Raw genomic sequence first — 21,343 nt, forward strand, 5'->3', positions numbered from 1 at the left:
TACTAGCTTAGTATCACTGTCAATCCTCCATCCTCCTTGATGAAAGCAGTCATTTAAAATATTTAGCTTCTTCCCAATTCCTTTCTTTTCTTGGTCTTGTTCTGGTGTCCATCTCCAGCCCAGATTCTTCAGCAGAGTTCTTCCTCCTCTGGTGAAGATTCCCATCTGAAGCATTAACTTACATTTCTCTTTCGGGTGCTGATTGATCTGCTGTACCTTGTCAGCATTTGCCTTTTTTGTTTCATTCATGTCAAATGAAAACACTGATTATTTTGGAAAAGGAAAGACCTTCAGTCAGTAATGTCCATTGGCCACAGCACCGATCTATTTGTCCCTGAAAGAGAGAGTGAGAGAGAGAAACTTCTAATCTATAAATAAGGTATTGCAGCCTGGTGATATGTGCTCTATGATTTATCATAATTTATCACCTTGTGGTGAGATAATAATAATCCTTGCATTTTGATATAGCGCTTTTCACATCTTTTTGACGTCTCAAAGCGCTTCACAGAATAGACTGTAAAGTAATTTGACCGTATTATTTGTGGGCAAAACATGGCAGCCAATTGCGCAAGCAGTGTCCCACAAGCAGTCGTGGATTGAAAATGACCAATTTATTATTTTTGCATTTTTTTGAGGGATTATTATCAGGCATGTGGAGTAAGGAAACTTGCCCAAGGTTTCGCCCTGCCTGGAATTGAACCCAAGTGTCTCGCTTGCAAGGCGAGTGCTCTGACCACAGAGCTACAGGACTCCATATGATGTTATCCGAAAGGATGTTTCAGGATTTTGAATCATTGATTTTGAAGGCGTGTCACCTTTTGTCCAATATATGTTGATGTTTTCATAATTCTGCTGCTCCAGTTTTTCTGGATTGTGGAGGTTTTAGAGCTTGAAAGTGCTGCCAGTGTATGGCTGGTGAGTTGCTGCACCGCCTTCTGTACTTATAGTGGTGGAGGTTTTCTTCCTGACCAAAAATCCCCAAGATAAAATTAATCAGTTATTTCATGGCAGTTTCTGGGATATTGTTTTGCACAGATTGGCTGTTGCATCTGCCTTCAAAATAGGCAGTCCCTACACTTTACTGTAAACCTGTGAAGTGCGTTGAAACATTCTCCTGACATGAAAGGCATAATATCAAATGCAAGGATTATTACTCATAATCCGTCACGCCCTGTCACTCCCTACCTCTCCGACCTGATTACTCTCCATTCCACCACTTCTGCTCAACTGGCTCTGATGTCCTACTTACGCGTTGTCCCCGCCCTCCACATTTGGTAGCTGTTCATTCAGCCACTATACCCTGAAACTCTGGAACACTCTCGCTCAATCCCTCCAGCTTGCCCCATCCTTCCCCATTTTCATATCATGCCTGATGACCTTCCTTTTCGACTGTGCTTACTGTCACCTCTCCCCCCCCACCATCACCTCCCATTTGGTGTCAGGTTCTATCACTGTCGAGGAGTAAATCCCTTTTCAAATCCCTTCATGCCATCAGCTCTGAGATGCTATCCATATAAATCCAAGACGTTGTTGTTCTATTATTATAATATATGTATCTCTGGATTTTCAGGAATTAAGTTACCAACAATGTTTCATATCACAATTGTAAGCCTATGTCTCGCTCAGAATAATTTAGGAGGATTTCAGTCTCAAATTACACAATTTTTTTTATTGTTCCATAACATTGATTTTACAAAAAATTCAGAACCTTTTTTAAAACCTTTTTTCCAGTGTGTTTTTGTGATGATGCTTCAAAGATAAAGGGCGTTCTCGGGTTGGTTATTATTAGTAATGGCCTAATGTCACTGAACAAGTTGGTACTGGATAAGTTGGATTGTTTCACATGCTGGCTTTTAAGTAGGTGCACATGCTGTTTTCTCCTCATTACACAAAGAATGTTTGGAATGTACAGTAGCTGTAGTGAAGAGAAGCATATGGGAGCATTGATTTTCAGAATTGCAGCTGCGTTCCAGAACCTGTAAATCATAAGGGTTTTGATAAGGTTGCATGCTTTCCAAAAATATGTAACTAAATATACCATTTGTTGATGATTTATAGCCTTTTTATACTGCTGGGAGCAATACAATTTACTTCCATCAACACAATGATTCAGAATAGAAGAGGACCTACAGTGTGTATATATGTTATATATATATATAGTATATATTTACTTCTCAAACTCACTAACCGCAAGGGGATGTGGAGAGTTCTGTATATGGGTAAGTGGATGGCTAGCCGACTACTTAATAATCTTAAAAAGTTCTAAGAACTTTTAAGCTTAAACTTTTTTAAAAAAATTAAAAGTTCATTAAAACCAACTGCAGTATAATCCAAACATAGAAACTGGAAATAGAAATCATTGTAATAAATTAGTGAAGTAATGAGGGCCTTGCAGAATTCTTCTCTGCCCAGTGGGAGTTCTGATGCATATTCAAGACTGGGCCTATCTTGCGTACTTGCTTTCTTCCATTCTGTTCAGTTTCTAATTCCCTTGTTGTACTTATGGAACACTGCTGAGCTGGTATCTGACCCAGTCTGGTCTCCACTTGTGAATGCACAGAAACAGAGCTTGTGAGCTGGGATCAGTCAAGCGCACACCTACCATTTTATGCAGCCCTCCCACACACAAGTGCAGTGAGTTCCCATCCTGACAAGATTTTTGGCTTCCCATTATTAGTGGAATTGCTCACTTTACAACCACTCCTCCTTCACCCCTCTCTCTCTCTCTCTTTGCATTAACAGTACATCTCTTGCTATTACAGATGTTCTGTGGCTGTAATATGTACTGTTGCAGAATGTGCTGCATCTCACTCAGTATCCTGAATTTGGCAGCACCTCCCAGCCCTGTAACCACCACTAGAGTATCATCATCATGGGAACACCACTGACATTAAGTTTCCTTCAAAGGTCACACACCATTACGACTTGGATATATACTGCTGCTCCTTCATCATTACCAGATCAAAATCTAAGAATTCTGTACTAAACCACATGATATTGGAGCAAGGTCTGCAGTAGTTTGAAAAAAGGTTCACCCTAATTTTCTAAGGGTTGGGTAATAAATGTTGACGCTGTCAGTTTCAGTCACATCCCAAGATAAAGAAACAAAAAAACTAGACTGTGGATGATAATAATAAGAATCATAATAATAATACTTGCATTTGATATAGCATCTTATCACATCTTTGAGAAGTCTCAAAGCACTTCACAGAATATATTGTAAAATGAATTGACTGTTCATTTCAAGATCCTCATACTTGTTTTCAAATCCCTTCATGCCCTGGCACCTCCCTACCACTCTGACCTGCTTACCCTCCAACCTACAACCCACTGCCTGCCCTCGACTGGCTCCAGCTTCCTGCATGTCCCTTGTGCGCTCCGTTCCATCTGTGGCTGCGCTTTCAGCCACTACGCCTGAGAAGTGCTCTGGGAAGCTACCCTATGTGAGGAGTACTATATAGATGCAAGTTGTTATTTTTTGGACATAACGTGGGCAGCCAATTGTAGCACAGCAGTGTCCCACAAACAATTGTAGATTGAGTGAACAATTTTTTTTTTAGTCCTTATTACCCCCGGAAAGCAATCCGCCAATCAACTAAGAATCGGATTCCGATTTACTGCTAGGTAAACAGAGGCGTGTAGAGTAACAAAGCTTGCCTAAGGTTTGCCCTGCCGGGGAATGGAATCCGGGTCCTCTCGCTTGTGAGGTGAATGCTCTAACCACTACACAAAAGTAGTATTGCAGGATAATGGAAAGTCTTTTTGGCGGGTGTGCAGAGACACCTAGCAGTAAAATTGATTCCCTTGGGTTGTTGAGTGGGTTTGTCATGCCTTTCACAAACAGTGGTCAGGAGCAGTAATTTCTCAGTTATCATTCAGCCAGGTCAGTGCAGCATGCCCCTGCCTTCAATACTCCCGAAAAAGCTAGAATACAGTTTTCAGTCAGTATATTCTCAGTATCACATATTCAACCAGTGATGCAAACAAACGACTAGTTTACGGGACAATGCTGTAGCAGAAGGAGAGTAGTCTGATGATGCTTCGGTTAATAGCACCCATCCTAGCACACCCAGAGCATAAATAATGTGATAGAATTTCTGGTGGCCTTTTCTTCAGTCAGATTCTGACTCTTCATCAACAACAACAACAAAATTACATTTATAGAGTGCCTTTCACGTTGGGAGGACGTCCAAAAGCACTGAACAGTCAGATATCGGGGCCCGAGCATGGGGGAGGGGTGGTGTAGGGGTGAGGGAAGGCAGAGCAGTGGGAGGGAGACCAAAGGCATGGTCGAAGAGCAGGGACTTGAGACCGGCTTTGAAGGAGGCAAGGGAGGAAGCGAGGGGAAGGGACCATGGGATGGAGTTCCAGAGTGTGGGGGCAGAGAGGCTGAAAGCCCGGCCACCGATGGTCGGGCGGGAGACATGGAGCAGACCAGAGCCTGATGAGTGGAGGGAGCGGGCAGGTTGGTAGGGAGTCAGCAGGTCAGAGAGGTGGGAGGGGGCAAGGCCATGAATGGCCTTAAAGGTGAGGACGAGTATCTTGAACTCGATCCTCTGGAGGATGGAGAGCCATTGGAGTTGGGCGAGGGTGGGAGTGATGGGGTCGCAGAGCTTGGTGCGTGAGAGTACATGAGCTGCAGAGTTTTGGATGATCTGCAGCTTGTGAACTGGAGTTTCACATTACTTCCATACTCCCTACAGTTACATCAAAGACTACTCTCCTGTTATGCTCTGTAGCTCTCTCTTTCTAATCCGTGACCCCCATTATACTGTGTGTGACTATCTCTCTTTATACGCAAAACATATGAGGAGAGACAGTCACTTCAGGGCGAAATGTTGGGTGAGTTTCCTTACCCCCCACACACACCTTTCTTTACATAGCAGTAGTAGGAACCCGGTCGTTAGTCGATTGGTAGATCACTTTTCCGGGGATAATAATCCCTTCAAAAAAAAAAAAATTGGTCACTGAATCCTTAACTGTTTGTGGGACATTGCTGTGTACAATTGGCTGCCGCATTTTACCCACAAAATACAGTCAATTCACTTTACAGTATATTCTGTGAAATGCTTTGAGACGTCTCGAAGACATGATAAGGTGCTATATCAAATGCAAGGATTATTATTAATACTCTACCTAGTGAAAAAAAAAGTCCCTTTATCCATAACGTCATATACAAGGGAGTTATGTTGGGCACCTGGAACGAGCCTTATGCACGTGGTATTTAGAATAATCCTTGCATTTGATATAATTTTGAGACTTTCTCCAGACACGATGGGTGCGATATCAAATGCAAGCATTATTATTTTATTCTTGATATAGAAGACTATAAGGTGCTTTTGTTTCAATCTCACTTTGTCAATAGGTTTCTTGTATTCCAAAAATACATACTGAACTTGTGGATAATTCTGATTATAATTGGAGTCAAGATCAAGTCATTCGGTAATATGTGAAGTGCATGTGTGTGTGTGTGTATATAAAATCTTAATCTATTTCTCTTCCTACTTTAGGTTACCCTATGTCATGTACCCATTTATTCAGTCAGAGAGGCACCTTACTTGTTGGCCTGCTCTGATATTGTTCTTGAGCCATCTGCTACAAAATCTGTGAGAATGGCTCAGGATTTTTCATTTCCCCTGTCCCCCCAAACCCCTCCCCCCCTTCACCCCCACGGGAGAAGCATATGGCCTTCCCCTGACCTGCCATAATGAAACAGCTGAGATCAACAGCTTACAATACGGAAAGCCAAAAATACAAAATGGCTCCTATGAACCCAAGGTCAAATCTCATTGTACCAGCTAACAAGTGCATCCTCAGGAATTGTCTCTTTTGTGAAGTGTCTGAGATGTTTATTTTTCAAATAATTGTTTTGACTGGCACCTCCAGAACAGCATTTCCTATTTGGTTTCATTCCAGTCTGTCGCATACATAAAGAATTATGTAAGTCAGTGCAAGAGGAAGCAGGAATCACTGTAGCATTTCAATGAGCTCTACTAGTACAAACCATGCTTCAATGATTTAGCATATCCATTAAATATAAAATGAATAAGAGAACTCGTAGGCAGTTGGTTGCAGCACTTTCCTTTTGAAGAAACGTCACGTCTCCCACTCTATCCACCATCAAAGGCTGGGCTTTCAGTCACTTGGTGCTGCTCTTTGGACACCATTCCCAAGTCCTTCCACTTGTTCCCTTGCTCCTCTGTTTCAAGGTACATCTCAAAACATACCTCTTTCAGTCATCTTTCCCCTCCTCGACCCCCTCAACTTCCATGCCCAGCCAGAATTGTCAAATGCTTTGGGATAATGTGAAAGGCATCATATAAGTGTAAATTGTATTGTATTGTAAGAGCTCCAACGCATTTCTATTGCTTAATTAAGATTTAAGAATGGAACAACTTTACATCATCGCTTTCTCTATAAAACTTTCAGAAGATGCTAATTTGCAGTTTAGTAATCCAATGAGAGAGTCAAATGGCAAGTTTTGTTTAAAGAATATATTATTAAGAGAGGCAATTTTCAGCCTAAAGCAGATGTAGATGCCATTGGAATGAATCAAGAAAAATCTACGAGTAGGTCAGAATTTTATGATCTACCAATATAATCTATTCATGATGTAAAAGATCAGAAATTACTGAAGAGAAACCAGTAATTCTGACAATGAAAGACAGATTCAAGGAAAATCTCCTTAACTATGTCTTGGTGCTTGTAACCAGAGACCAAATGTCAATGTTGCATTCAGAGAAGGTTTTAGTTGTGGTTTTAAAGAGTATTTTACTGCCTTTAAATTTACCATCAAAGAAATGCAGAGTTTTATTTTAAAACTTAATATAAGGATACTCAGTCATCCACATTCCAGAAATTGGTTTCATATAAGCATTGACATTTATCACTTTGAAGTCACGCTTTGAGGTTGAGCAGTTTTCTTGTGGGTCTTCAGGACCAAGTTTTGTTCATCATATAGTAAAACTCCCATCTGGCATCAGCTACATAATTCTTAAAAATTCTGTAGAAAGATTTCATCCAAGTGGATAATGCAAATGCATCCCTCCCTTCAGATCTATGATCATCATGCCTGGGCAGTGCAGTAACAGGGAATCTATCACGATGACATCACGTTAAGCGTAACCTAGAAATTGTTGAAAGATGTGCATCCTCCCACCGTGGATGATCATTAAAGTTAATGATTAGGAAATCTACAGCTGACTGAAATTCAGTTTTCTAAATGCATCAAAAAGCCATTAGATCTATTGGTTATGCCATGTAATTGCTTGCTAACGTTGCAAACTATGACAGTCCAGTAAACTGCGGATTCTGTAATGCGTGATATGAGTTTCCAAGTATCGATGACTGAATTTACAAAAATGAGCCAGATTATTGCAGTTTATTGGTCATTAAATTGGTCATTCACTTTGTGGCCGTTTGTGGGACAATGCTGTGCATAGCTTTATTGTTGCATTTGCCTACAAAACACACAATCACACCATGTTATACAAAAGCTCTTGAAGTGCTTTGAAACATTTTGACATGATCAATACTTTAGCAAAGGCAGGGATTAATATCTATAATACACCAGCCAACTAGCCTTGGTTGGTCTGAAGATAAGGAAAAGGTCTACACCAGAAAATGTCCTCATCATCTCCCACCTCTACTTCCTGGTATAGTTGACGAATAATACCTCCTGATTGGGGGAAGTGGTTTTCAATGAGGGATTTTTGGCTCTTCATACTTTCTTTATGCGTTCCCGTGGGTATTACTACTGATGAGAGACTGGGAGGAATTCAGGGTGACAGTTCTTTAATGTCAGATTTCTAAAATACAGGGTGATGTTTGTTTACTGTCCAAAGATCTGAAGTTCAGATTTCGGAAACGACTCAGAGATTTGGGTTTTAAATTATATATTTGATAAGAAGTTGGGGCTTTGCAGTAGCCACAATGGAAAGTACTGTCTTTAATAATAGATTTTGCTGTAAGGGGGCATATTTTCTGTTGATTAGTGAATAAATAAAGATTCCTCAGTTGACAGCTGTGTTTGTGATGTAGCTGAGGATTTTCTCAACTACACCCATGTTTCTGAATACCAGAAAACACAACACGTCACTGAGTTCTAAATGAGTAATGCTTTACTGGAGCACTGCAGAAAAACAATATTGTATAGAGATGGCATTGTTTTTCTAAATACCAATAATTGGGTCTAAAATGATGTCCGAAGCAATTACCACGAGTTTTATTTCAGCTGGATACTTTGAGTCACATGCTTCACTGTTGCATGTTATGTTGGAAAGAGATGTGGTTCTACAAGGATGAATTCATTGCATGTTTTCCTGCTTTATGTTTAAGAAAATGAGTTTGTATGGATAGCGGAACACCAGTGGGTAAGTTATGAAAGACTGGCACTTAGCTGATAATTAATTTTAAATGGCCATCTATTGACTAAAGTATTTAGTTTAAATTAGTGTTTCAGAGGAGCATATGTTTATAAAGGACTGTTCCGGAGTCCAGGATATTTGGAAAAGCTCAATAAATATTCATTCTGTTTATACTGTGATGCTAACCAATTAAGTGTATTTGTTGGATTGGCATGCTGTTATTGATTTCTATGTAAATATTAAATGGCTCATTATTGAATTGTTTATTTTAAGTTGTCAATGTATAGTATAGGCTTATTAGCTGAAGGAAACTATTTTATTGTGATAGAGAAGATAGCTATCTACAACTGTTGTTTCCTAATATTGTTGCTCATAGGAAATCAAGGCTATTGTGCTGGAGGACGCTAGACAGTTTCATGGTACTTTGGAAATGTGACACAGTAGAGAAGTATTCCAGTAGTCCAACACTGGTCAGTATGGTATGCAGAAAGATAAATTTGTATGTCTCTTCATTTACTCAGTGCTGCCATCTCCCATAACTGTGGCATACAACACACATGCTGACATCAATTGGAAAGTATTTAGCAATGGTATCCACTGAAGAGGTCACCTTATATGCCTGTTTCTTAAGATGAATACATCATGGGCTGAACTGGCTAAATGCGCATTTTAGAATTTGATTGACGCATGTTAGAATGCTGCAGGTTCATATTTTTATGAGACTCTTTACATAATTTTATAGCAATTAATTGATTGCAAGCAGCAAGTAAGCTAATTTCTCTCATACTCTCCTCATTTTAATCAACACTTATATAAAAATATCTCTGATTATAGCACTGCTTCCTTAGTAGATAATGTTTCCCATCTTGAAGTATTAACTCAGATGAGAACCATAGACCTTACAACTTAGAAGCAAGCCATTTGGCCCATCGTTCTGCTGGCCTTTTTGATTGAGCAATCCAGTCCCATTTACCTGCCCTTTCCCCATGCAATAGGTATCTTGTTCCCTCTGCAAAGCTAATATGGATCTTGTGTTGACCACTGTTCTCAGCAGGGCATTCCACATTCTAACAACTCTCTGTATAAAAACATTCCTCCCAATCCCCCTTATATCTTACATTGATGTTCTCCAATCACTGACTCATTGACCAATGGAAATAATTTCTCTCTATCAAACCCTTATAATTTCCCCTCAACCTTCACTGTTTCAGTGGAACTTTGACCGAGTTTCTCCAGTAAATCTTCTCAGTGTTCTCTATATGGCCTCTAAGTGGGGTGTCCAAAATTGGGCAGAATGCTCTTCACTGTAGTCTAGCTGATGACTTATACTTGGTAAACATTCTAATTGTCCATGAAAATGCTGGATTTGATCCTGGTTTCCGCTAAATTAATTGATCTCACTGGTGTTTATTGACTTCCCCGAAATATCCATCAGTCTTTCACAATTTGTTTCCTGTCCCTCTCAATACCCTGGAGTTGAGTTCCTCCCTCCCAGGGGGTGTTTTTTTTTTTAGCCTGTTCAGCCTTAGGCAGTGACTAACTCTGAGCTGGAAAACAATTACACAATCACTGAACTTTACAGTATATCATGTCAAGCGCTTTGGGACGTCCTCCCAACATGAAAGATACTATATCAAATGTGATGATGATGATTATTGTTGTTGTTGTTATTAATAATAACACTGATGGTGATTGTTCATGAAGCAGAAATTAAAAATGGTTCTGGAGAGATATTAACATATTTTAGACTACACAAAAACAATTGAAACAATTACTTTATTGTAATTTAAATAGGAATAGTTCACGTGATCATAAAATGTGAAGTATACAAGCAAAATTTGAATTAAGAATATCTTTACAAACTCCAAATGGAGATATAGAACAATAAAATGATTTAATGTAATATGGATGACAGAATGTAAAATAAAGTCTACAAAATAAAACCTTAGGCAACGTCGGTCCCTGTTAACCAGTAGCTTAGTGCGCTTCACTTAGGTCGTAGTTTAGAAGGTAGATTGTCACGATTGGACTTGAATTCACAGTTCAGGTTGAAAATCCAGTGCAGTGCTTGAGGAGTGCTGTATTGTGAAAGATCCTGTCCCTTGGATGGTCTGTGTTTATTCAGGTGAGAACATCAAAGATCCCTTGACTCTGTTCAAAAAGCGAAGGGAACATCTCACTGGTCTACAATCCTCCAGATAAATTAATTATTCATTTCATGGCTGTGTGTTGGACTTTGATGCATGTAAATTGACTGCTGTATTTGCCCACAAATAAACAGCCACTACACTTGAAAGGAATTACCTAAGAAGCACTTTGAGATGTTTCAACATCAGAGGCACTATATCAGATACAAGGGATATTATTTTACTCTGTGTGTTTGGAAATTTAAACCATGACTCACTGCCAAATGTGCAGTACAAATTGAGGTTAAGCCATCATGAATTGCACTGGAGATTTGTTCGTTTTGACGTTAAGTCCTGTTCACTGGTAATTAAGGATCAAACAATAAATTATTCAGCAAATGTTTAAGATGAATATGTCATATACTTTTAGAGGCGTTACTTTAAAAATTGCTTAATGTGTGTTTAAATGTTTTATTTATTAAATGACCATCTCAACAGGAAGCTATTGGAATATTTTTAAACATGTTTGATATCCTTTTCAATTCTGGACACTTAATTGCAGCAATAAGTGATATAATATATTGTAATTTCTATTGACTGTGTATATTCAAATCTTAATTCAATCAGAAGAGGGCATTGCTGAGTTACAACAGAGAATTTGGTGGATGATTTCCTATTTGGCAGTAGTGTTTATGAAGACTCACAAATTTGTGGTAAATTATGATAAATTAGATATTAAGATTCATGAACACTGTTAACATCTAGTCACAAATTGCAACTGCTACAAATTCCAAACACAAGTTGCAGAAAATACTCCACTGAACCTCACTGAATGTGAATGCCATTATGATGAACTCTAACTAGATACCTCATCCATAGATACCAATTGAGTTTCACCTAAATTGATGCTTACTGTATTATTTGCACTAAGTCACAATAATAATAATCCTTGCATTTGATATAGTACTTTAGCACATTGTTGAGATGCCTCAAAGCATTTCACAGAATATACTGTAAAGTAGATTAACTGTATATCTTGTAGGCGAAAAATAATTTTACCTTAAAATGATGTAGTATAGCCTCAACTGGTACATAGGAAATTTGAGAAAACAATTTCTCTGCTGCAACTGATTGAGGATGGCCTCCATTTAAATACTACAAATGAGACATGTGCCACGTGTGGTTAAACAATTAATTAATAGAAAATTAATAGAAATTAATAGAAAACTATTAATTACCATCAGACAAATGGAATAAAGTACCTGTTATGGATTCCAATCTATGTACAGGATGAACTGGATTCAAAAGACAGAGATAGGTAGGGAAGAGAAAGTCCTACAATCAGAAATTGGAGAAACACATGTTGTTTGCTTCAGTGAGAAATTGAGTGACAGATCAGTAAAATTTCAGCTCATAAAGCCAGAAGAACCTCAACTGTGCTTAGAAGTTTGGTTATGTTCCTAAAATCATTAATACAGCCATGTCTGTGGAGTAACATCAGTGATGCACTGAGTTTGCTTACAAATACACAGTAGCTACACTTTCACTTTGTGAAGTAGTTTGAAATATCATCGGTGCTATATCAAATGCTAGGAATATTATTATTATCATTATTATTAATCAAGCCCTGAACCTTCTTGGCAAAACTGTGGAGTAATAATGGGGATGTTTCAGGGCCAGATCTGAAACATGGTTTACTTTGCTGATCCTTTTAGTTTGTATCGTACCCCGATTACTCCAGTCCTTGCCAAACTTCACTGGCTCCCTGTCACAGAGCGTAACGACTTCAAGATCCTCACTCTAATGATTCCTCTCTAACCTCCTCTCTCCCCACAGCAGTACCCGCTGCCTCCACTCTACTGGGTCTGGCCTCCTACGTGACCCCAAATCCTCCGCTCCACCATCGGCGGCCTTGCCTTCAGCCACCACGCCCCGAAACTTTGGAACTCCCTCCCTCAACCCCTTCATCTCGCCCCTCCTTCCCCATCTTCAGATCGCGGCTGAAGACCTTCCTTTTCAACCGTGCCTACAGTCATCTTCCCCCTCCCACTGGCTCAGCCTTGGGCTCCACCGTTGTTATGCGCTCTGAGACACCGCCCGGCATGGAGGGCGCAATATAAGTGCGAGTTGTTGTTGTATGTTGCATCCCTGAAAAGTCTTGAAGTTCACTGATAAGTGAAGGCATTTCCTGCACTATTGTGGTGAATTTTATTCCTCAGGTTGCAGATTTTGAATGGCAGGATTTCCGCATCATTCTGTGCCTTGCCTTAGTCCTATTCCCAGCCTTGGGAAAAGATGTAGTAGAGTGAGCTGGATGAAGGTAATTAATTTGTTGTGACATGAAGAAATTTATTCCATGCGTGATTTTACATTTACACATGTATAAGAAGTTTAGAACCACCACAGCAGATGCCAGAGAGAAATGTAAGTATGTCTGAGAAATTGGGCATAAGACGATTCAGGCAAATTAAAGGATTTTCATATTGCTATCAATAGGTTGTTTTCTCCAATCACCATTATAATAGTCCTATAATAAAAATAGTAATTCTTGAATTTGATATAATGCCTTATCATGTATTCGAAACAACTCAAAGCGCTTCACAGAATATATTACAAGTTAAATTGACTATATATTTTGTGGGTGAAACGCGGTAGCATTTGTGCACAGCAGTGTCCCACAAACAGTCATGGATAAAGTGACACTTTTTTTTTTTTGAAGGGATTATTACTCCCAGAAAAGCGATTCGCCAATCGACTAACAACCAGGTTCCATTTACTGCTAGGAAAACAGAGGCCTGAGGAGTAAGAAAACTTGTAAGAAAACTTGCCTAACTTGCCTAACTTTTTGCTCTGCCCGGGGAATCGAATCACTTGCGAGGCGAGTGCTCTAATCTCTAAGCTACAGGACTCCATTAACAGTAATTTCAAACTATTGCAGTATACAATGTATTGATAGCAATGTGCAATCCTTTAATTTTTGCAGATTTATAAAAAAATAAGGTGTATTTCTCAATTACCCGGATGTTAAGACTGAGGATATCGAGTACTGTACTTTTTCACTTGTAAAACTGCTTGGGAATGATATGGTGAATTCAACTAAGGTTTTCTTTTCTCTGACCTCAGCGTTTCAGTGATGTGCTTTTCACATCTGATTATTGTATTCCATTTCATTATTTTGCCACCCATTTTGAGTATGTTATTCTGCTTCAACAATTTTGTGGCATCTTGGAATTTTGCTTCACTGTTTTAATTACAGTGTGTTCATCTGTCTGTGGTCATCAGCATCAATTTAAAGCCCATCGCACCCCTAGTTTAAACTTAAATTTATAAACTTAAACCTGCTTTTAACTTAATTTGCTCAACGTCTCAGTTTTCAGTCGTTTCTTTTTTCTGTCTTTATAGCCACTAGCAATTGATAAACTACAGAATGCGAAAAGGTCATTCAGCCCATCCAGTTCGCAATTCCTCCAAGCAACATGAAACCTCACCCAACGGGGCCATCTTATGTTTCCTATTTATTGGTTAAATATGTTAATATAGTCAATTTGTCTTCTTCTTAATCACTGTGAATAATCCTGAATAAGTACCGATTGAGTCATCTTGTGTTTGTTTATGTTGCCCAATACTTCAGAACCAGTTGAAATCAATCTCATTCTCAGGGTCCCTCAGGTGCTAGTGCTTGGATCACAGCCCTTTAACATTGTAGGGGTGATGGTGCCAAAACAAGAGAACCTATAATGTGGAAGCTGCTTCATAGTCTGGGTTGTTGTACTAATGGTTACAGAGCTATAAATTGTGCTAATACTGTCGAATATTTCTTTGTTCTCAAAAGTCTCCCAAGACAATCTTCTGAATAAATGAAAGGTAAATGAAACATACAACAGGATTGAGGGGTAGTTATGATGACAACAATTGCAGCGATTGACCTAGTAAACCTACTAAAAGAGTGGCATTGACATTATTGATAAGGCATTACATAACCAGGATTACATGACAAATATTAAATAGTAGAACAGGAAATCACCACAGAAACAATTAGAGTGGAAAGTAATATCGACAACAAGAAGGTAATAACAGGAGTCTGCAGCATAAAGTCAACATGTAGCTATGGATTTGTTCAGGCAAATGAAGAGAGATAGCAGTGAATCATAATGGTGATTAAAAATGGGGGAAATTCAGTTCTGAGGAGGAAAGGGGCACTGTTTAAAAAACAGTGAGGTGGAGAGTCCTGAAAGCAATAAACCATTAATTTCTCAGAGTGACTGCTTTTCAAAAGAGCACAGGAAGTGATGAACATCATAGAGCAGTAGATAGACCCTGTATTCTACATTTTTAAAATATTTTCTACTCCTACATTGGAGAGAACAGGTGAAATGCATCCCCAAATGTAAGCACCAAACTGAACACCTGGAATTGTTATCAGCAAACAGGTTGCTGAATGTATGCCTCGGATTGAGTGTGTCTAACCAAACCCAACAGCCTGAGCCAAAGGTATGGGTTTCCATTTTGTATGTTTGTCATGGTGGAGAGAATCCAAAGAATTTTCTTCAGAAACCAATGTGATAGCCTCTAATTTGAATATTTTTCAACAAATAATGCGTAGGTGCATTTTATATCTCTGCATCAGAGCTGTTTTTAAGTAGCTATTGTGGAGTCCTGTAGTTCAGTGGTTAGAGCACTTGTTTCGCAAGCCAGAGACTTGTGTTCGATTCCCATCAGGGCGAAACGTTGGATAAGTTTCCTTACTCAACACGCCTCTGTTTACCCAGCAGTTAGAAGGAACCCAGTTGTTAGTCGAAAAGATCACTTTTCCGGGGGTCATAATTTCTTTTAAAAAAATTGGTCACTCAATTCATAACTGTTTGTGGGACACTGCTGTGTGCAATTGGCTCCTGTGTTTCGCCCACAAAATATACAATCAGTCCTGTAGCTCAGTAGTTAGAGCACTCACCTCACAAGAGGGTTTGCCTGGGTTCGATTGGGTTTGATTTCCGGCAGGGTGAGATGTTGGGCAAGTTTGCTTACTCCACATGCCTCTGTAAGGCCTAGTAGTTGCAGTAAGTAGCAGTAGCAGTAAGTAGGAACCTGGTTGTTAATCGATTGGCAGATCGCTTTTCTGGGGATAATAATCCTTCAACAAAATAATAATTTGGTCACTCAATCCACGACTGTTTGTGGGACACTACTGTGCGCAATTGGCTGCTTTATTTCGCCCACAAATATACAGTCAATTTACTTTACAGTATATTCTGTGAAGCGCTTTGAGACGTCTAGAAGATGTGAAAAGCGCTATATCAAATGCAAGGATTATTATTAATTCTCTTTACAGTATATTCTGTGAAGCACTTTGAGATATAAGGCACTATGTCAAATGTAAGGGTTATTATTGTTCTCCTGTGAGATAATATATTTGCTTCTCCCCCCTGAAATGTCTTTTTGATCTGCACACTCGTTGGCTATTTTAGAAATTTAGCAACCTGGAATTGATCCTTTTTTGGGGTTTCATTATAACGCCGTATCTGAGATATTGCACCCAGGTGAATGCAATTGGAAACACCCTTATTTGAATATTAATTATAAGGGAACATAAACTGCAAGTTAGCACACTGTACTATGTATTTTGAAATAGCTTCAAGAGACATCATGACTAACTGTATAGTATAAAAGATGCCATATAAGATAGGAAAGCGATGGGTTGACATATGAGCACTACCAGAAACTTTTTTTTCTTTCTTTGTCCAGCTGTTAGGCAAATAGTTTCTTGACAGTATCTTGCCTGCCCGGGAGCATAGTTGGGGGTGGAGTGTGGGGTGTGGTTACACTTATGGTTTATCTGACATTATATCAAGCTGGTTTGCTATTTGGCTCAACAATGAGTGGTAATAGGAATATACGTCACGGTTGACTAACAGTGACTTACTGGCAAAGGAGAGTACAGTATATTGTGACATGTCAATACGACACTCGTGAAGGTATAATAATCCTTGCATTTGATATAGCGCTTTTCACGTCGGGAGGACGTCCCAAAGCGCTTATGTTGAATTGTCTGGTATTGCATTCCCTTCTGAAACCCTGATGTTCTAACTGATTGGAGAGAGATTAGTGAAGAAGAGGAACTAAGATACTGTGCATTTTGACATGTTTGTGTATGGAAACTATTTTGGGTTTGTCACCTAAATACTTCAGTCCTGCAATAACACCTTGGTGTGACGCATTTACATTCAGTTGTTGCTGAGAAGATGACAAAACCTGCTTAGCATTACTTTTCATTGAAAAGTATTTGGTTTATCATCCAAAAATAGCTTTAGACCTTGAGAAGCAATGACAGCTTTATCAAAGTAGGTTTAATTTAAAGATATCATTCAAAATAATAATAATCTTCACATTTTGGGTTTGTCACCAAAATATTTCAGTCCAACAAAACATTGTGTTGTTTACCTTACAAGCTCATGCTACATGGAGTCCTATAGCTCAGTGGTTAGAGCACTAGCCTTGCGAGCGAGAGACCTGGGTTTGATTCCTGCTAGGGCGAAACATTGAGCAAGTTTCGTTACTCCACACGCCTCTGTTTACCTAGCAGTTAGAAGGAACCCAGTTGTTAGTCAATTGGTGGATCGCTTTTCCAGGGGTAATAATTCCTTGAAAAAATAAATAAATTGGTCACTCAATCCACGACTGTTTGTGGGACACTACTGTGCGCAATTGGTTGCCGTGTTTTGCTCACAAAATATAAAGTCAGTTCACTTTGCAGTATATTCTGTGAAGTGCTTTCAGATGTCTAGAAGATGTGATAAGGCTCTATATCAAATGTAAGAAATGATTGTGATATTATTAGATCAATGAAAATACTGTACACCAAAGTTTTAAATTGTTGCAGGTCATTGGATCAGCATTGCTCATAGCCTTGTAGCAACAGAAAATTATGATTAATACCTCGTGTGCGAAACTGCAGGTGGGGCAAGTTTAAATGTATTAACCTAAAGTCATTTCATGGCAGAAGTGATTCATATTGTGATGATGAATAAGTCATTAACTTTTTCTTCCCACCGGTAATATGCACTGGAAGGAATAGTGTGATGGTATGTCCAGTTTTTGGGCTTGCTTGACTTTACTCTCCTTGATCCCTCTGTCTGCAATCTTCAACAACAACAACAAAATTACATTTGTAAAGCGCCTTTCACGTCGGGAGGACGTCCAAGGCGCTGGACAGACAGAGTTTCGGACCTGAGCTGAGCGTCAGGGTGGGGGAGGGGGGAAGGCAGGAGGGGAAGCAGGGAGATCAAAAGCACGGTCGAAGAGGAGGGTCTTGAGGTGAGTCTTCAAGGTGGCGAGGGAGGAGGCGAGACGGAGGGACTGCGGGATGAAGTTCCAGAGGATGGGTGCAGAGTGGTGGAAGGCCCGCCTGCCGATAGTGGGGCGAGCAAGGCGGGGGATGTGAAGCAGGCCAGAGCCCCCTGAGCGGAGGGAACAAAAAGGGTGGCAGGGGTTTAGGAGGTCGGAGAGGTAGGGGGGAGCAAGACCATGGAGGACTTTGAAGGTGAGGACCAGTATCTTGAACTGTATCCTCTGTGTGATGGGAAGCCAGTGGAGTTGGCAAGGATGGGGGTGATAGGGTCAAGGAGCCTAGTGCGGGAGAGGACACGGGCTGCAGAGTTCTGGATGATCTGCAGCCTGTGGAGGGAGGAGTTGGGGAGGCCGACAAGCAATGAGTTTGCATAGTTGAGCCTGGATGTAATGAAGGCATGTATGAAGGTTTTGGTGGCCTGCAGTGTGAGACAGTGTCAGAGCCGGGCGATGTTGCGGAGGTGGGGGAAGGCAGAGCAGGTCACGGTGCGAATATGGGGTAGAAAGTATAGTTGAGGGTCGAACAAGACCCCAAGGTTCTGGACTGGCTTAGCAAGGTGGAGTGCGTAACCATAGATGGTGATACTGTCAGCGCCTGAGGTGAGGAGGCGCTGACAGGAGCCAATCAGGAGAGCCTCGGTCTTGTTGACGTTCAGCTGAAGAAAGTTAGCTCTCATCCAGGACTTGATGTTTGACAAACATTCTGTCAGCACTTCTGTGGGAAGTGATCCTGGAGTCAAGGGTGGAGGCAGAGAGGTAGAGTTGGGTGTCATCCGCATACATGTGGAAGTTGACCCCATGTCCGTGGATGATATCACCAAGGGGGAGTATATAGATGTTGAAAAGGAGGGGACCAAGGACAGATCCCTGAGGAATGCCACATGAGATGGTCCGGGGGCCAGAGGAGAAGTCGTTTGAGGAGATGAAGTGCAGGTGGTGTGAGAGGTACGTTCTGAACCAATCAAGGACAGTGCTGTGGAGGTTGAGGTGAGAGGAGAGGCGGTGGATAAGGATAGAGTGGTTGACGGTATCGAAAGCAGCAGAGAGGTCAAGGAGGATGAGGTGGCAGAGGGAGCCCTGGTCGCAGATGAACAGAATTTCATTTATCACTTTGACCAGGGCGGGTTCTATGCTGTGGGCGGCAAGGAAGCCCGATTGGAGGGGTTCGAGAAGGGAGTAGTGGGAGAGGAAGGAGCGATGCTGAGAAGCAGCAACTCGTTCCAGGACCTTGGAGAGGAAGGAGAGATTGGAGCTGGGGTGGTAGTTAGAGAGTACCACTGCATTGCAGCCCTAGGCCAAGTTCAGCTACAAGAGTCTTTTGGTCAGCTGTGTCTGTGGAGGTCAGACCAGCACAAAGGGTTGACATTCCATTGCTAACCAATCACCTCGGAGCGAGCTCTCCCCCAAAGAGACCCTCCTACCTTCCCCAACGTTGGCCATTTGACAGCCAGAGTGAGATTAGAGTAATCAGTAACTTCATAGGTTGGAGATTACTTAAGATTCCCCTTTTTTTAACAATTCCCCTTTCCCTCCTCTCCTGAAAGTGAGACTTTCTATTTTCTACTGAGCCACGAATGCTGGTTGCCTTCTGACATTTTCACCAAATGGCCATTGTGGGTGACAGGCGGTTTGATGCAGGACATTCACAGCTGATCCTTTTGCTGTCCTTACCCAATGTCTGTAAACCTGCACATTGAGCCTAGTCTCAGGATACAGGTGTGGTTTTCAAGAAAAGCTTTTCTGGTACTAAAACTCAGTTCATAGAGTGAACTCATCTATTTACAATCCAACACAGTGAAACCCTGTTAATTTTGTGAATTTATTAAGCAGAAACAAAATTCATTGGTTATCATGTACTTTGCTTTGGGACGCTATTCTGGATGAGCGGTGTTATATAAATGCCAGTTGTTGTTTGCAATTTCACGCTTTCATAAAATAAATACGCATTAAGCACCGAACAAATATAGGTGTGCAGTATATGCTCTCAATTTAGTTTGGCCTTGAACTATCTATATATTGGCTATGCTGAATGAATAGTAATTGTTTTTGAATCATCATTAGATGCTTTAGAGTTTACATTTCGAAATTACTTATATATGTTATCCATACCTTATAAATTGGGCTAGTTAATTACTTTGAGGTAGGCTAAAGGTCTTGTGAGAATGACAGGGAGAAAATGAACTACATGTACTGAGATGAAACATGAAAGACAGAGAAAGAAAGCAAACTTTGTGAAAAATGTAAACCCAAGTGAGGTTAATAAATGAGATAGGGGGATCTTACCTACGTATAATTACAATCTCCAGCTGTACATATTATTCTGTACGACTGTTCACATGAGTGGCTATAAGCATGCCACTTGTATGCTGAAAGTTTACCAGGTATCCATCTTAACTTTTTTATACAAATACAAGGATGGATTATTTCTATATTTTCTTTTCTTTCAGAGACAGGATGTAAGTTTCATAGAATATCAGAGTTGATTAGAACACAGATTCCTGGTTAAACCCAGGGCTTTTCTTCATCTTCATAACTCACATTTTCAAACTTATCTTAAAAGCTGTTTTGAGTTGTTTTGCTTTGAAAATTTAAACCCTATGAAATCAGTGGTATTTAATAATCTTTGCAATTGATATAGCACCTTATCACATCTTTGAGACGTCTCAAAGCGCTTCACAGAATATACTGTAAAGTGAATTGACTGTATATTTTGTGGGTGAAATGTGGCAGCCAATTGTGCACAACAGTGTCCCACAAACAGTAGTGGACTGAATGACCAAATTATTATTATTTTTTGAAGAGATTATTACCCCTGGAAAAGTGATCCGTTAATCGACTAATAACTGGGTTCGTACTTACTGCTAGGTGTGTGGAGTAAGGAAACTCGCCTAAGGTTTCGCCTTGCTCTGGAATTGAACCCAGGTCCTCTCGCTTGCAAAACGATTGCTCTAATCACTACGCTACAGGACTCCACGGTATTTGGATCTTTCATTTTGGCCATTCAGATGTCTATCAGTTCCCCACCCAACTAATTGTTCCAGTTATGCCAATAATGTTTCCAGAAATGTGGCAATGCATAATATCACATTCTAAGATTGATAACTTATTGGCTTGCCATAAATAGCTTTTAAATGTTAAAGTTCAAACTCTGAGTAAAAGGCATGGCAATTGAAATTGCTCTTTACACTTAGTAATTGGCCAGCTGTAAATAACATGTTGACACTGTTACTGAAAATGACATGCTGGCTTGCAGGTTTTCACAGGAGTGGGAGTGGTGTGACGAGCAGCTTGTTCTACAGATATTTGGTTGGTTGTACAAACTCATTTACCAGTTTTGTTTGGAAAGTGGTAGAAAAACAAAGAGGCCCATACGAAGATAACTGCAGACCATATCAACATTCAGATGATCTTTAGGCAAGATATCAGTTGCACTTCCTTTCTCGTTTCCGACTGAACACGGGCACTGGCATTCTACAAAATTCAGAAATAAATCACTGAGCTGCAGAG

The 21,343-nt window shown here is 40.2% G+C and overlaps 1 protein-coding gene across 1 annotated transcript in view; it reads left to right on the forward strand.

The window, feature by feature from the left end:
- Positions 1-21,080: 21,080 nt before the first annotated feature.
- The window catches only part of nckap5l (NCK-associated protein 5-like), a 291,964-nt gene continuing 291,701 nt past the window's right edge, over positions 21,081-21,343 (forward strand). Inside the window, exon 1 of the mRNA XM_007896185.2 lies at positions 21,081-21,142. The gene's annotated coding sequence lies outside the window, so the exon portion shown is untranslated. The remainder of the gene's footprint in view (positions 21,143-21,343) is intronic.

This window comes from Callorhinchus milii, unplaced genomic scaffold (assembly GCF_018977255.1).
Source record: "Callorhinchus milii isolate IMCB2004 unplaced genomic scaffold, IMCB_Cmil_1.0 Scaffold6, whole genome shotgun sequence".
Taxonomy (NCBI): Eukaryota; Metazoa; Chordata; class Chondrichthyes; order Chimaeriformes; family Callorhinchidae; genus Callorhinchus; species Callorhinchus milii.